The 14,025-nt window shown below is 53.1% G+C and overlaps 2 long non-coding RNA genes across 2 annotated transcripts; one reads left to right on the plus strand and one right to left on the minus strand.

Moving 5' to 3' along the window:
- The first annotated feature begins 356 nt into the window (after positions 1–356).
- On the plus strand, positions 357–5,291 carry LOC131504113 (uncharacterized). The gene is made up of 3 exons (XR_009257783.1): positions 357–1,058; positions 2,146–2,234; positions 2,341–5,291. It is a non-coding gene; the product is annotated as an uncharacterized LOC131504113 (long non-coding RNA).
- A 2,735-nt stretch (positions 5,292–8,026) lies between these two features.
- LOC131504114 (uncharacterized) lies at positions 8,027–9,065 on the minus strand. Its single transcript, XR_009257784.1, has 2 exons — positions 8,656–9,065; positions 8,027–8,280 (listed from the first exon to the last, which is right to left on the minus strand). It is a non-coding gene; the product is annotated as an uncharacterized LOC131504114 (long non-coding RNA).
- Positions 9,066–14,025: the final 4,960 nt, after the last annotated feature.

A 14,025-nucleotide genomic window follows, 5' to 3' on the forward strand; every position in this document is an offset into this window, starting at 1 on the left:
ACTTTCTACTATCTTAGGGAATTAGATCCAGATCTGCCTGCCTGTCTGAGCACAGCAGTTAATTGCATGGGGTAGATGCTTGCTGTCAGACCACGGGCAAATCGCTTAGGGATGGTGAATCCCAGTTTCTGCATTATGAGTTGGGAATAATGATATCTACTCCACTGGGTCAGACGGGAGAATGTATGTAGCATGTTCAGCACGGTGTCTGGTCCTGTGGCAGCAGGTGTTGTTACGGCAATTATTCTGTATGTGTGATGTAGCTGTAAAGCTTCTATAGGGCCAGGAAGGCAATGTAATCAATAGCAAGGCGGGCGGTAAGAGACAATAGGGGGTGGTGGGGAGTGTAGCAAACTGGAGAACCCTCGCCTGTCTAAAGGGGGCAGCAGGTCCTCAGCCTCAGCCATTGGCTGCGGCACGAGAACTCAGAACAAATGTGGCCTGACCTTCCCAGAAACGCTGGGAATCCTAGTTTATGACTTTGGTGTTCAATTCAAATAAAAAAACTCACAAACAATAACCACCAACATAGCTAACAACATTATGGGACGCACAGAACAGGTCCTGGAGCAGTGCTGGACTGCAGGAAGTTAAAACAAAGTTCCAGAAAGGCCAGCGGTCCTCAGGAGTCCGATTTGCCCCACAGAGAAGACTCAAAAAGCACCTGAAGGGCCACGAAGGCAGCCCGAAGTCACTGCTCCTCACCCGTTAGGGGACACGGCAGCATCGTTAAACATGCGTGCACCAGCCTCCCTCGGGGAGGATTTTGAGGAGGACAGCTCTCATTGACCTGCACGTACTGGGGCAGTTGCTCAATGACGGTCCCAGCGGTTTACACTCCCAGCCCAAAAAGCGAGCTCCTGGGGAACCAGAGGGTGTTTCTGGAGTTGCTCTAGGAGGCTGCAATACCGCCGATGTCCACTGGGGGTCTCTCTCGCACCACTGATGGCATCACCACCTCCAAGTCTAGCTGGGGCGGGGTTACTGCTGGGGAAGCAAGGTCAGGCCCAGCCTCTGTGGAAGGATTGCCGTGCCCTTCACGGTGATGTGACTGCCTGGTAAGTGTTTACAGAAGCCAAACTTGGATTTTAAGGGACAGCTCTCCTGCCAGCCAGGCAGCCTGTCTCAGTAGTCTTTCCTGTGCGAGGAAAAGTCCTTGGAGACGTTCTCTGCACACTAGGATCTCGTGATGATCTTAAGAGTTTCTGTGTAGGTCGGCTCTGTTGCTGTCAGGCCCAGCCTCTCTCAGACGCTGGCACTGAGGAACCTGCCGCCCCCTTCCCTGATATTGCTGAATAAGAAGTATATTCCTGGGGCACCTGGGTGGCTTAGTCAGGGGTCCGACTCTTCATTTCAGCTCAGGTATTGATCTCGTGGTTCATGGGTTTGAGCCCTGTGTCAGGCTCTGTGCTAACAGCAGGGAACCTGCTGGAGATCCTCTCTCCCTCTCTCTCTGCCCCTCCCCTACTCACGCTCTCTCTCTCTCTCTCTCTCTCGATAAATAAATAAACTTTTAAAAAAAAGAAGAAGAACTATATTCCGGGTTTCAGGGATTGCGCTGTTGGGGACAGTTTTATCTGGTCAAAACTCTCTAGCTGAGAGGTCAGAGATCTGGGTTTAGCTTCGGGTTCTGCCATTTATTAGCCATAGGGCCTGTTTCCTTATCTGTAAAACGGGCCTAACATTGATCTGGAAAAACCGTTTCAGGTATTAAATAGCAGTGCATGTGAAACATTTTAAAAACTGAAATACGTGTGACTCATTTACATGGTTGCTGTAGGGTGAGATGCCGCTAACGTTTCCTGCAAAGTGCCACGTTGTAAATATTTCAGGCTTTGTTGGTTTTATCGTCTCCGTTACGGCAACTCAATTCTGCTGTCGCAGCCCCAGACATACGGAGAGAAACTAGTGGGGCCGAGTTTCAACAAAACTTCATTTTACACAAACGGGCAGTAGTGGGCTGGATCTAGCCCGCGGGCTGTACTTTGCCCACCCGTACAGCCTGGCTTTGTATGGCCTGTGAGCTAAGAATGGTTTTTGTATTTCTAAAGGGTCTTAATGCACCAACAAAGAAAGATAGGTGACAAAGGCCAGACTGTTGGTGGCTCCCAAAGACCACAGCATTTGCCATCTGGCTCTTTACAGAAGTTGGATGCATCCTGCTCTTGAACATCTCGGGCACGGCTTAGCCCAGGAGACAGCAGCTCGTCCCTGAGTGTGGGGTGGCCTGGCTGGTAAGTCATAACACAACAGGCAGGAAACCGGGTGGCCCCTGGGACCATCTCAGTCTCACAAGGTGCGGGACAGAGGGGACGCATGGCTTCCCGGTTCTCTTTTCAGGTGCCTATTCTGGATGGCCCATTTGAAAGAGGATCAGAAAGGATTTCATCTGAAAAGGAATCAAGTGCAAATCAAGTGCTTTCACTTCCTGAATTGTTTGCAGCGCACAAGGTTGTTCTGAACGTGGGCTCTGAGTCATGGGGGAGCCCAGGTTGTCTGCCCAACCGGGGGAGCCAGGGGATCTGACACAGAGGCCAGAGAAGGGATGCTGTCAGGCCAGAGACTGGCTTAGAACCAACATGCTTCTTCCTTGTTCTGGGTTCAGTCACACAAATGAGCAGAGGCAGCAGCCTCCGGGCCCAGAGAAACAGTCCACAAAGACAAGAAAGAGAACGCTGGGCTGGGGGATGCGTGTTGCGGCCATGAAAGCAATGCCTTCTACGGAGAAGGCCGGGAAGCCTGGACCCTTGGGAGCAGCCGTGTTGGGGCATTGGGAGGAGGAAAGCGGGGGATGTGTCACAGTGCTTATTGGTCTGTTTCTGTTCCTCTCCCCTGCCCCCCATTCCTCCCACTGCCCCCGAGACAAGATGCTGTTAGGAAAATAGGGGCTGCTTGGCCCCACTGAACCCTCTCATCTACCATCAGGAAAATGGTGGCTCTCCCAGTATCGTTATGGTCCCGCTCAGCCCCCGGGGCTCGGGACAGGGTCTCCCTTCATCTTCTCGGGTCCTTTTATGGCAGCTCTGGGTCTCCCAAGGAATGGTGCTGGAAAGAAGACTTTTGTCTTTTTTGTACTGGTTTTCCTGACTAAATATCATAGTCATTGCAGAAAATTTGGCAAACAGAGACATGAGTAAAAAGGAAATGTACAAGGGGCGCCTGGGTGGTTCAGTCGGTTGAGCATCCGACTTCAGCTCAGGTCACGCTCTCACAGATCGTGAGTTTGAGCCCCGCATCGGGCTCTGGGCTGACAGCTTGGAGCCTGGAGCCTGCTTCGGGTTCTGTGTCTCCCTCTCTTTCTGCCCCTCTCCTGCTCATGCTTAGTCTCTCTCTCTCTCTCTCTCTCTCTCGCTCTCTCTCTCTGCCCCTCCCCCACTTGTGCTGTCTCTCTCTCTCTCTCTCTTGAAAATTAAAAAAAAAATGTACAGAATGATTTTAGACTGAAAACCAGATTAATTCAGGAAACAATTACTTTATTGAGCACCTAGTATGTGCCGGGAGCTGTTCTTGGTGCTGGGGATGCTGCATGAACAAAGAAAAGTCCTTGGCCTCTCGGAGTGTCTATTCTAGTAGAAGAGACGGTGAGTAGAGCAGGGGAAGGGCCACCTTTATTGATATGGGGCCAGAAAACGAGGAAGCGACATGGTGGGTATCAGAGGAAGAGCGTGTCAGGCAGAAGGAATGGAAGTGTGGCAGGAACCTGCCTGGTGTGTTCAGGGGTGTGAGGGAGGCCAGCATGGCTGCAGCAGGTGAGCAAAGAGGGTATGGAAGGAGAGGAGGCAGGGACAGCTGGCCGAAGACACGTGGGGACTTGTCAATTGTGGTGAAGGCTTCAGATTACTACTGAATGAGACAGAAATCCAACGTAGGCTCTTGATCAGCAGAGCAACCGACCGGCCTTATGCTTTGAGATAATCACTCTGGATGCTGGATGGAAAGCAGGCGGGGCCTGGGGGTTGGCATGGGTAGGAGCTGGGATACCAGTTAGGTTACTGCGGTAATGCAGGGGAGAGAGTCTTCCTTGACCCCCCCTGGAGCCCCTGGCTAGGGCTGGAAATCCCACTCACGAAGGCCAATCAACAGGAGAAAAGCCCGCACAAGAGAACGCGGACCCAAAGTGGTGACCGGATCAGGAGGCTTTAGGCAAAGAAACGATACAGTTTGAAGAACTGGCAAGACACAGGGTCAGGGCCACGGGCAGCGAGTTTGTTTCTACGGCCTTCTCAGCTCCCAGTTCCCTGTCACCAGTGACGTCTTCCTGCCTTTGGGTGCCTTTCACATGGGAGATTTTATCTCCTGGTTTCAGGACAAAAAGAGTCAGGGAGGCCTTGTGGCCTCAGCTGTTTCTTAGGTGCCTTGAATTAGAACAATATGCCACGGTGTTGAGTCTTGGGGCAACGTGTTCTGCCCCCCTTTGATAGTAATACCAAGCTGTAACAGTGGAGGGAGCTGCCCTGGGGGAGGCCTGGAGCCTCTCCCCTGGGGTTCCTGCTGCTTCTTCTCAGTGGCCTCTCGGAGAGTCCACTCTGGAACCCCAAGATGCCTGGCTGCACAGTTTGAAAACCGCTGGAAGGGAAGGTCTCTAAGGGCACCTCTGGCTCCGGGCTCCCGGGCTCCCGTGGCCCTGCGGGCCGGGCTGTTTGAGGCCCAGACCTGATTGATTCCATGAGAGGCAGCCTGGCTTCCATTTTCTAGGCCTCTGAAAATGCCGACTTGGAAACTGGACGGGTTTTTCAGGGTCCAGAAAGGGGAGGGATTTTGAAAATTAACTCAACGTCCAGGTGCAGAACGTTGGCCAGCCCTGCGTAGGAATTGTAAGGAGGAGTAAAACAAAGCACTTGCCCCAAGGAACCCACCAGCTGGCCCAGGAGCTAGGAGGTCATACCAATGACAAAAGGGGTCTGTGACCCCCTGGCCCTGACTTGCTTCCATATGCCCTGGGCCCGTGGTTCCCAAACCGGGTCGGCCATGAGGGCACCTGGGAAGCTTTAGACCACACAGGCTTCCAGAGGGTTTTCTCGTAGATCCCTCAGTCTCTCCTCCTTAGTCTCTCAGAACCTCTCCGGGCTGAGCTAGTGGTCTGTGAAACCACTTAGCACCCTGAAATGTCCTAAGGACACCACCAACATGGAGGGAGATATTCTCACAGAGCCCCACAGATCTCACAGAGGGGGAGCCCTCACCAGAGAGAAACAACTGGGAGGCGAGGCTGGCTGAACAGGTGGGACCTGAAAGTCCATGCCAGAACCTGAAGAAAATTGGACATTTCCAAACAGAAAGAGAGAGAGAGAGAGAGAAGGGGGAGGGGAGGAGAGAGTGTATCCTCTGTGAGTGAATGGTAATTTTCTCACAGTTGCCGGGAAGAAAGAAAAACAACAACAACAGCAAAACACATATGAACAAAACCAGACTGAGAGCCGCCAACTAAAAAGATTTCTCTGAGTCAGACTTCTTTCCTGGAAGCTGTGAACTTTATCCTCCGGCAGCCATTAATCTAATATTAAGGCCCTTAACCTTCTTAATTGTTCTCTTTCAGCATCGGCTGGTTTCATATTAACCTTTCAGTCTTTCCCATAATGCAGTTACCTCCAACTCCAGCCAGCCCTGATCCAGGGGCGGCCGCTGGCCCAGTGCCTCCCTCTCCCGGGCTCCATGGCTTTGTCCTTATCCCTCTGCGGCCTGCCTGCTTTGCTCCCTGATGTGCCCTGAAGGCCCCCAACGGCCCCAGTGTGCGGCCGCCCGGCCTGAGTTCAAGTTCCAGCCTCTCCTCTGAGCAGCGTGTCTGTTTTGAGGGGGGGCCTCGACTCCTTGGGTAATTGCTGAGTAAGTGGGAGCATTGGGGACGGTGGGGAGGGTCTTTTGTCTCACAGGAGAGGCCACTGGGGCCCTTTCTCGTCTACAGTCAGGGCAGAGCTACAAAGAACCTTGACATTCACTTTCCAAACCCCTATTTTGGGGGGCACAGAGGCCCCTCCTTGAGGTGGGGCTACGGAGTTCAATCAGAAGCAGAAGAGGTGAGACCCCGGGAGGGGACTTCCCTCTGCCTCGCCAAACCCGCTCTGGGCAGGACCAGGACTAGTCAAGGCTGTCTTCCCAATGTGCCCCTGGAGGGGCGAGGCTGGGGCAAAGCAGCTTCTTCAAAGCCTGTCCCCACCAGAGGCCCTTCTCCCAGCTGCAGAGGACCAGAGCTGACTCTTCCCTGGCCCTCCTGCCTGGGGGGCTCCAGGCTTGGTGTTGTCTTGGGCTTTGGCCTGGTGAGGACACCCTCGGGCATCAGGATGGGAAAAGGCAAGCCCCTCCCTCATGCAGGTCATTTCCTGTCACTGGGCATGTGAGCTCACCGCTGTCCCCATGCCAGAACCGCTCTCTATTTTGTCGTGCTCTCCAGGCACTGCACCCCTTTCACGAGTGAATGGAGCCCTGGGCTCAGTGTGGGGGGAGTTGAGCTCTATTCTGCCCTGGAGACGCCTTGACTTCAGCCCCTTTCTTCCCCGAGTGGGATGCCTCTCTCAGTGTCGTCTCACCTCAGGGGACTGGAGGACAGATCCCAGGGAACGGTGGCTAGGCCACCAAAACCCAACATTGCTTCCTTCTCCATGGGGTCCCGCTCAGCTCTGTTTGCCTACAACCACACACAGTGAGAAGGGTGTCCCTCAGCGCTGCACCCCCAGGTTCCCGATACAGGGAAGGCCCCCAACCCACACCTTGTGTTGGTAGGCTTAACCTTGGCCTCAAAAGCACTCTGGAAGAGATCTAGTTTGTCCCAGCCACAAGTAGCTGCCATTAGGTTGGGCAGTCATGCACAGCCCTTCACGTGAAAATACGGAGGCCATGTTAGCCTACGGGGGTCATGGGCCCTCCCTGGAGGTACATATTTCCCTAGAGATGTCCCAGCTTACAGGCAAGGGGGGGCTAAGAAAACACAGAAACAAAACAAAACAAAAATAAAAACCACTTTGAAACATACACACGGTTTAATAACTACAACAATTAAACACTTCTAAATAACAAAGCACTCTCTTCTCAGTTTTCTCTTATCATCGGAGGGTTATTTTATACAACTGGAGCTTTAGAGTCTTTTTCCTTTTAGTACATTGGCGCAGGTTCAAAACGATATCCAGAGCCGTCCAATTTGCCTATCGCCCCAGACTTACTGATCTCAAGAAGTGAGACTAAGTTTAGCTGGACAGGCTGGGGGCTGAGTTGGGCGTCTCTCAGTGTGGGGGAGCAGCGTCCACCAGAGACCTGTGGTCAGGGGAGCCCAGCCCAGGATGTGCATGAGGGACAACGAGCTGGCCCAGCTGTGCTCTCCTGGGGCCTGGGATACTGTCAGGAAGATACAGTAAACGAGCCTGATTAAGGGGGAAACAAACATCACAAGGAGAGAAACAAAGCAAGTGATCCCACTCAAATGAATTAAGAGCAAACTCATGAAGCATGGGGTGGGGGTGGGTTTGACTGGAGAAAGGATTGGGGGTGGGTGTGGTTAACCCAGGAAGCAAGCTCTACACCGGAGGTGGAGGCAGCTGAGAGAAAGTAGGGGAAGGTCTCCATATTTGGGTGGGGCCATTAGTGGTGGCAGGCAGGGGTGTGGATAAGTGAAGTCTCTCTCTCCCTCCCTCTCTCTCTCTCTCTCTCTCACACTCTCTCTCTCTCTCTCTCTCTCTCTCACACACACACACACACACACACACACACAGTTTTGAGGAAGAGGAGCAGAGGGACCAAGCTGGCCCAGAGAAACCGGTCAGTACTCTAAAAAGTCAGACTCAGGATATTGCAACACCTCCTCTCGCCCCCACCACCCCTGCCCATCTCGAGTTCAGGCCTGCTGCCTGGGGTGGTACAGTCATTTCCATAGCAACCAATTGTTCTGTCTCAGAGACGTGACTCTGACTCCAGGTGGGTTACGAATAGGAGGCACACACGAAACTGCTACGCGACAGAGATCTCGTTGCCCAGCAAGCGCCCCTGCTAATAAAGAAAAGGTACAGACTGGAAGATAAATGGAACAGGGACAAGCAAGGACTACATTTGGCATGAGGCACCGGCTGTTTGCTGAACACAACAGTAGCCATCTAGTACGTTCGACCAGAATGATGCCGGCAAGCACATCCAGGACAGCCTCCGTCAGCCGGGAGGCTGAGGGCCATCGCAGGGCCGAGCATGCGCAATGCTGGGTTCATAGCTGGAAAGGGGATGCCTTCGATGTGTCCTCTCTATCTTGCACATAGTCCAGATGCTTGCTGCACGGCGGCACCTCACAGGATCCCAGCTCTCCTGCGTGTGCAGGTGTGTGTGCGTGAATTCTCTCAAGGAGGACTCATCCACGCTCCTTAGGAGTTAGTAACCCAAGCCCAAGCCTTACTAATTAGAAACAACTGGGGGAAGAGTAAGTCTGAGTTACCAGGTATCTCAGGAGAGAAGCATCATATTGTTCTGAAGGCGTGACCGACACAATGCCTTTGTCAGGCAGTCAGGCCAGCCTGAGTCTGCTCTTTACAGCCCTGCATGGCCGAGGGCAAGCCCCTTGCCTGTCCTGGTCCTCATCTCGTAGTGGAGGCGGACGGACTTCATGACCTCCAGATGCAATGCTTCCTCTAGTCCTTGTTCTCAAGTTCTGTCTAGTGCAGAGGCTGGCTCTCAGTGACTCACCTGCAAACGTCAGGTTGATTGGATGTGCTGAGTGTTTTCATAGAGCGGAATCAAGACCATGTGCTCATCTGCCATTCGGCTCTGCCTTCAATTAACATCGATTACTATGTGGCAGTCACAGGGCCAGGCATCTGGAATCAAGGTAAGAAGTGATGGTGGCTTGGGGCCCTCCCAGCTGTCTGGGGAGACGAGCAGGCCATGCTCAGACCCATGGGGTGCAGGCTGGCATCTACCTGCAGACAAGCACACCCAGGCCTGGGGGAAGGTGGCTCTGGAGGCACCTGCAGAGCTTTCTCCACACCCTGGGCGTGGCGGGAGGCAGCCTTGGGGAGGAAAGCAAGCTGTCTAGAGGGGCTGCGCTGGGGAGACCCCCAAATGACCGAGAGGCTGCAGGGCGGCAGGATGGATGAAGCCGAGAGCAAACAGGCCATGCCAATGTGGGTGCCCTGACATCTTCGTTCTTCTCAAAGAACTGGAAACAGACCACTCAGAGAGGAAGGGCAGTAAGTTAAGGGAAAAGAGTGAGATCTGGGCAGATGTGTCCCTCCAGGAGATTCGAGGTGTTGCGGGTGGCCAACAGGGTTAGGCCATCATCACTAAAGCCCTGGGGAGGTGCTGGGAGTGAGGACCCAGACTTGGGAAAAGATTAAGGGAACAGGTAAGGCTGCCAGAAGGCCTCCTGGGCACAGCAAGCAGGGTGTTCTCTCTCTCCCCTGCCAGCACTGACAGAGAGGTGGCTGAAGGCATGAATTTAGTGCAGGGCAATGGTTGTCTCCCTTGAAACCCACAGAAAGATGGGGGGAGCATTACAGAGTGAAGTGCAATGGCGAGCCTTGACCAGGGAGAGAGAGCAACCACCCGTCTGAGTTTTCCAGGCTTCTCTACTAAAAAGAATCAGAGACTCACAGAGCCGTTCCCTGAAAATCATTCAGTACGTGTTCACCAGCTAGTGCTTGGTATTATTTGTTATGTGAAGCATTCTTGAGGCTCGAGACGTCGTCCGTGCCCTCGAGTTACTGTACCGCTGGAAGTTTACATGTGCACCTGTGAGTCTGTGTGGGCTGAGCCATATTCTGTGAGGGCTAAGCAAGGGCACAGACAGAGTCATGCGAGAGAAAAAGGGATCTCCTGGGATTGCCTGCTTAGGAAGTCTTCACAGGAAAATGGCTATTGCGAAGGCGTTGAAGGGTGTCTAGATGGAGAGGACGAAGTGAGAACACAGGATGTGTTAGGGAGGCTGGGGAGAGACCAAGCTTGCAGAAGCATCCTGCCACTAGCTGCCACCAGATGGCGCTGGTCTCAGAGGGAGGGGCGCCAGTGTGGGAAGGGGGACATTTGCTGACGCTGGACGTACACTTCAGGTTTGAGACCTGGGTGATAGCTGGCTGGGCCTGGCCAAACTCCTTAAATTCCACGTGCCTAAGTTTCCTCTTCTGTAAATTGGGAAAGGGAATAATGTTTATCTCCAAGTCGGGAGACCGGAACTGACACCGACAGTGGGCAAAGCACCCAGTATTTAGCGGGTCTCAGGAATGCTGGTCCCTTCCCCTCCTGGCCTGTAGAGAAGGCTGAATTTGAGACTGAAGGGGAGTAAATATTCCAGAAGTCCTCCGACTGCCCTTGCAGGGGTAAATACACAGATTGATCAGTGGGGAAAAAATGTTCTCTTGCAGCCTGTGGGGTGAGTTGACCATGCATGCTTGTCTCCGGATGTTTGACTTCCTGAATCTTCCCCGAACAATGCCATCTCTGTCATGGCACCGCTAGCAAGCAGTCCCATGAGAGCCAGGTTCTTGTCACATGTCCTTTTCCTGGAGTGAGTCACTAGAGAATTGGACTGTCGTTGTAACCTTCACCAGCTCAGGGAGGTTAAATGGGTGGGAATGAACATAAACACAGTACAACTTGGTGCTTAATGTTCCTTTCCATCAACATTTTGCCCCGGGACCTTAACCTTGCCACTCAAAAAAAAAAAAAAAAAAAAAAAAAAAAAAAAGCAGGGTCGCATAATGAAGGAGATAAACTGAGTGACCCCCTTGTAATCCACAAACAAAGGGCCTTTCAGTAGCCCGAGGTCCGAAGTCTTATCTATTGCAATAAAACCTGGCCGGTTCCACACTGGAGGGAGAGTGGGTGATCCCAGTGAGACATCTCAGCCCCAGCACAAGATCAGAAGAGGCATGTTGATACTTCCCCACGGGAAAAAGGTGACAACGAACAGAGACGGGGACAATCGAAATAACTGCTGGGATGACGTCTAGAATTTAAACTTTGAAAATCGAATGCAGGTCTTTCCCTGTTTGGCTGTATAAACATAAAGTCATTTCAAGATGGCAAGCTTAAAGCAAACACACAAATCTACGTGTAACCTCCATGACCCTCGTGTTTCCCCAAACGCGATGTGAGCTTGGGAGCGATGGTGTGTTTAACCCGTGCCGCTCACGGGGCGGGGCAGGAAAACAGCAGGCTGGGAGTCAGGACAGTCTCCGTGCCACCCTCCACCCTGGCCATGTGACCTTGGGCAGACCGTCCCCCCCTCCCCTTGCTTGTCTGGGACTGAGGTTCCTCAGCCGAACGATGGATGGTTTGTCTAGATAATTTAAAGTTTCCTTTAAACACCCTCCCCCCACCCACCCAAAGGCTTTGGTTTTCATGGCTACTCACACTTTGAGCTTTAACAAAGAAAGGAAAGGGGCCTGGCCTCTATCCTTACCAGTCCCGTGTATCACCCCACAAACACAAGCCCAGTAGGGCAGAAGGGGATCCTCCTTCATGGAAGCTCTGGACCTACATTTGTATATTACAGCGGAGCCCAAATGTTTGCTCCCAGGGTGGGGGTCAACGGTCACCCGGCTTTCTGACTTGCTGAAGGCTCACAGATCATCCCGTGAGCTGTTCAAATTCACACCCAGCTCCCGTGGGACACTAGCTCAACTCTGCAAGTCAGTCTACAAACATCAGTGTCGCTGCCATAGCAGGTGCTAATGCTAGTCGCTGTCGGGGGAACCAAGATGAGCAAAGCAAGCACGGCCCCAACCCCGCGGAAGGTGACATCCTAGCAGGTGCTTGTGTCCAAGCCCAACGGAAGCACACAGCACTGTGACAACACTTGAGGAGTGGTGGGGGTGGGGGGTGATAAGAGCAGTCCCAGCTGGGGTCAGGCTTCCTGGAGGAGGAAGACTCTGACCTGAGATCTACAAGAGGGGCAGGACGGGGACCGCCTGAGGCCAGAAGAGCATGCCAACGGATGCAAGTGCGCGAGTAAACACAGTGGCCGAGGAGCACAAGTCCTACTCAGGAGTAGCACACAGCCCTGTCTTGCTGGAGCTTCAAGCATACGAGGGAGATGAGCTTAGACGCCCAGGCAAAGGCCGATTCATAGAAAGTCTGCAGAACGCCAAGGAATTTGGACTTTGGGACGGGACATGGGACATCATGGGCATTCTTGAGCAGGGATGTGTCTTGGTGAGACTTGTACCCGGGAGAGGAATCTGCCAGCGGAATAGACTGAAAGGGGAGCCAGATGGGGGCAGAAGGAACAACGAGGGGATTATTTTGATAGCCCGGATCGGTGGGTGTAGCTGTCTGAGCTGCAGTGAGGAGACCAGGGTTGGAAAGGAGGGAGACTGTGGAAAGGTGCCATAGAGGCAAGGAGTGGGACTCTGTGCCTGATGGGATGTGGGGGTCAAAGTCACACTGAGGCAGAGAGAATGCTGCAGGGGAAATCCAGCCACCTGCCCAGCCTGGACTCATGTGACAGATCATCCCGGGGGCGTGGAGGGTCAGCCCGAAGTGCCCGGAGGTCAAGAAGCGAACAGCTTCAGGAAGGCGACTACGGTGGCAGTGACTGTGGGCTCTCCCTCCGCTGTTTTACCAACAGTGCCCCTAATTTTCAGCCAGACACATGCCTCCTACCCCCACTCTGAACAAAGACGCTCTCTAACTCTCTTAGATCTAATAATCCGTCAGTCATGCATCACATGACTTCATCTGGTTAGTCAATTTGTAATCAGAAGTGTCAGACGCTTGGGAAATAGTTTTCCTGCTGGTTAGAAGGCAATACGACTTTAAGAGGATTTAGTCTTGTAGTTACAATCAGATTTGAGTCCTGCCTTTTCTGTACTTACATAGTGGATATCTTTTGTGCGTGCGTCCGACTTATTTATTTTGTAACTGGAAGTTTGTACCTCTTAATCCCCATATTCGGGTATGGGGATCATCCACCTACTGGACACCTTAAGCCGGCCAGGAACTCCTCTCCAGAACACCTTTGGCTTCTGCGGGTGTCTACCACTGACATCCTTAACGCTTGTGCATTCAGGGAGCCACCGTATGACTCTCTGTGTTCTAGGGGATACTTTGTTCGTTGTACTGATCGCAGGGGACAGGCACACGTGAGGAGCCCAAAGGAAGCTCAGGTCAAAGCGTAGCTGCTGGGGAGGACAGAGGAGCCAATCCCCGCCTCCCAGCCCGGGGAAGGGCACCTAAAGGTGAAACTGGTCTTAGGAGGAAGATAGGAAGCTCAGCTCCCTCCCTGCTGAGGTTGTGGGGTTCTAATCAATAACGGTCGCAGTTAACATAGATGGAGCGCTTCCTCTGTGCCGGGCAACGCTCTAAGATTTAAATGCATCACCTGACGATTCCATTGGAGACAGATGTTACTATTAACCGCACCTGCAGACAGGGAAACTGGGCATTGAGATGTGAGGCTCGTGGTCACACAGTTTAGCGAGCCCAAGAGCTGTCGCCCGAACCCAGCTGTTTCTGATGCAGGGCCCTTGACCTGGGGTATCGGCTCTTCTAGAGGGGTTAAAAAAACTTCTTCCCCACAAACTCCCTTTTCCAGGAATGTATCTCTTCTCGGTGACATCGATTCCATCCTTGGTGGTTTGTCTGAGAAAATCCCTGCTCGCAGGCTACCTTCCCCGTCCCAGGTTACCGTATTTGGAGTTAGAGAGGGGCTTTCTGCCGGGAGCGGTGGGATGGAGAGACCTCTAATTTGTAACATTTGCCAAATGTCCGTGGTGAAAATGCTCCCACCGTGACCGATCTGAAGCTGTCACTACAGCTTGTAAGAGCCCTGAATATGTAATAATCGGCTCTCATCAGTCGGTTCCAGCCCAGCACTGGGTCCCAGAGGATTGCATTAGAGCTAAAAGGGTCCTTCCGCTAGCTGGGCATTTGAGGAACACACGTGGCATCAAGGGCAGGCCCTGGAAACTTCTGGTGCTCTTCCAGGTGGGCCTTTGAGGGGGTCCCCACCTGCTCCCCACTAGAGGTCTGGCCCAGGGGGCTCTGGGGGACTGTGCTGGGGCGGTCCGGGGGGGCTCACCCGTCACTATGGGTCCCGAGGCCCCGCCCACCCCTCAC

The sequence above is a fragment of the Neofelis nebulosa genome, chromosome 2, assembly GCF_028018385.1.
Source record: "Neofelis nebulosa isolate mNeoNeb1 chromosome 2, mNeoNeb1.pri, whole genome shotgun sequence".
NCBI classification, from domain to species: Eukaryota; Metazoa; Chordata; class Mammalia; order Carnivora; family Felidae; genus Neofelis; species Neofelis nebulosa.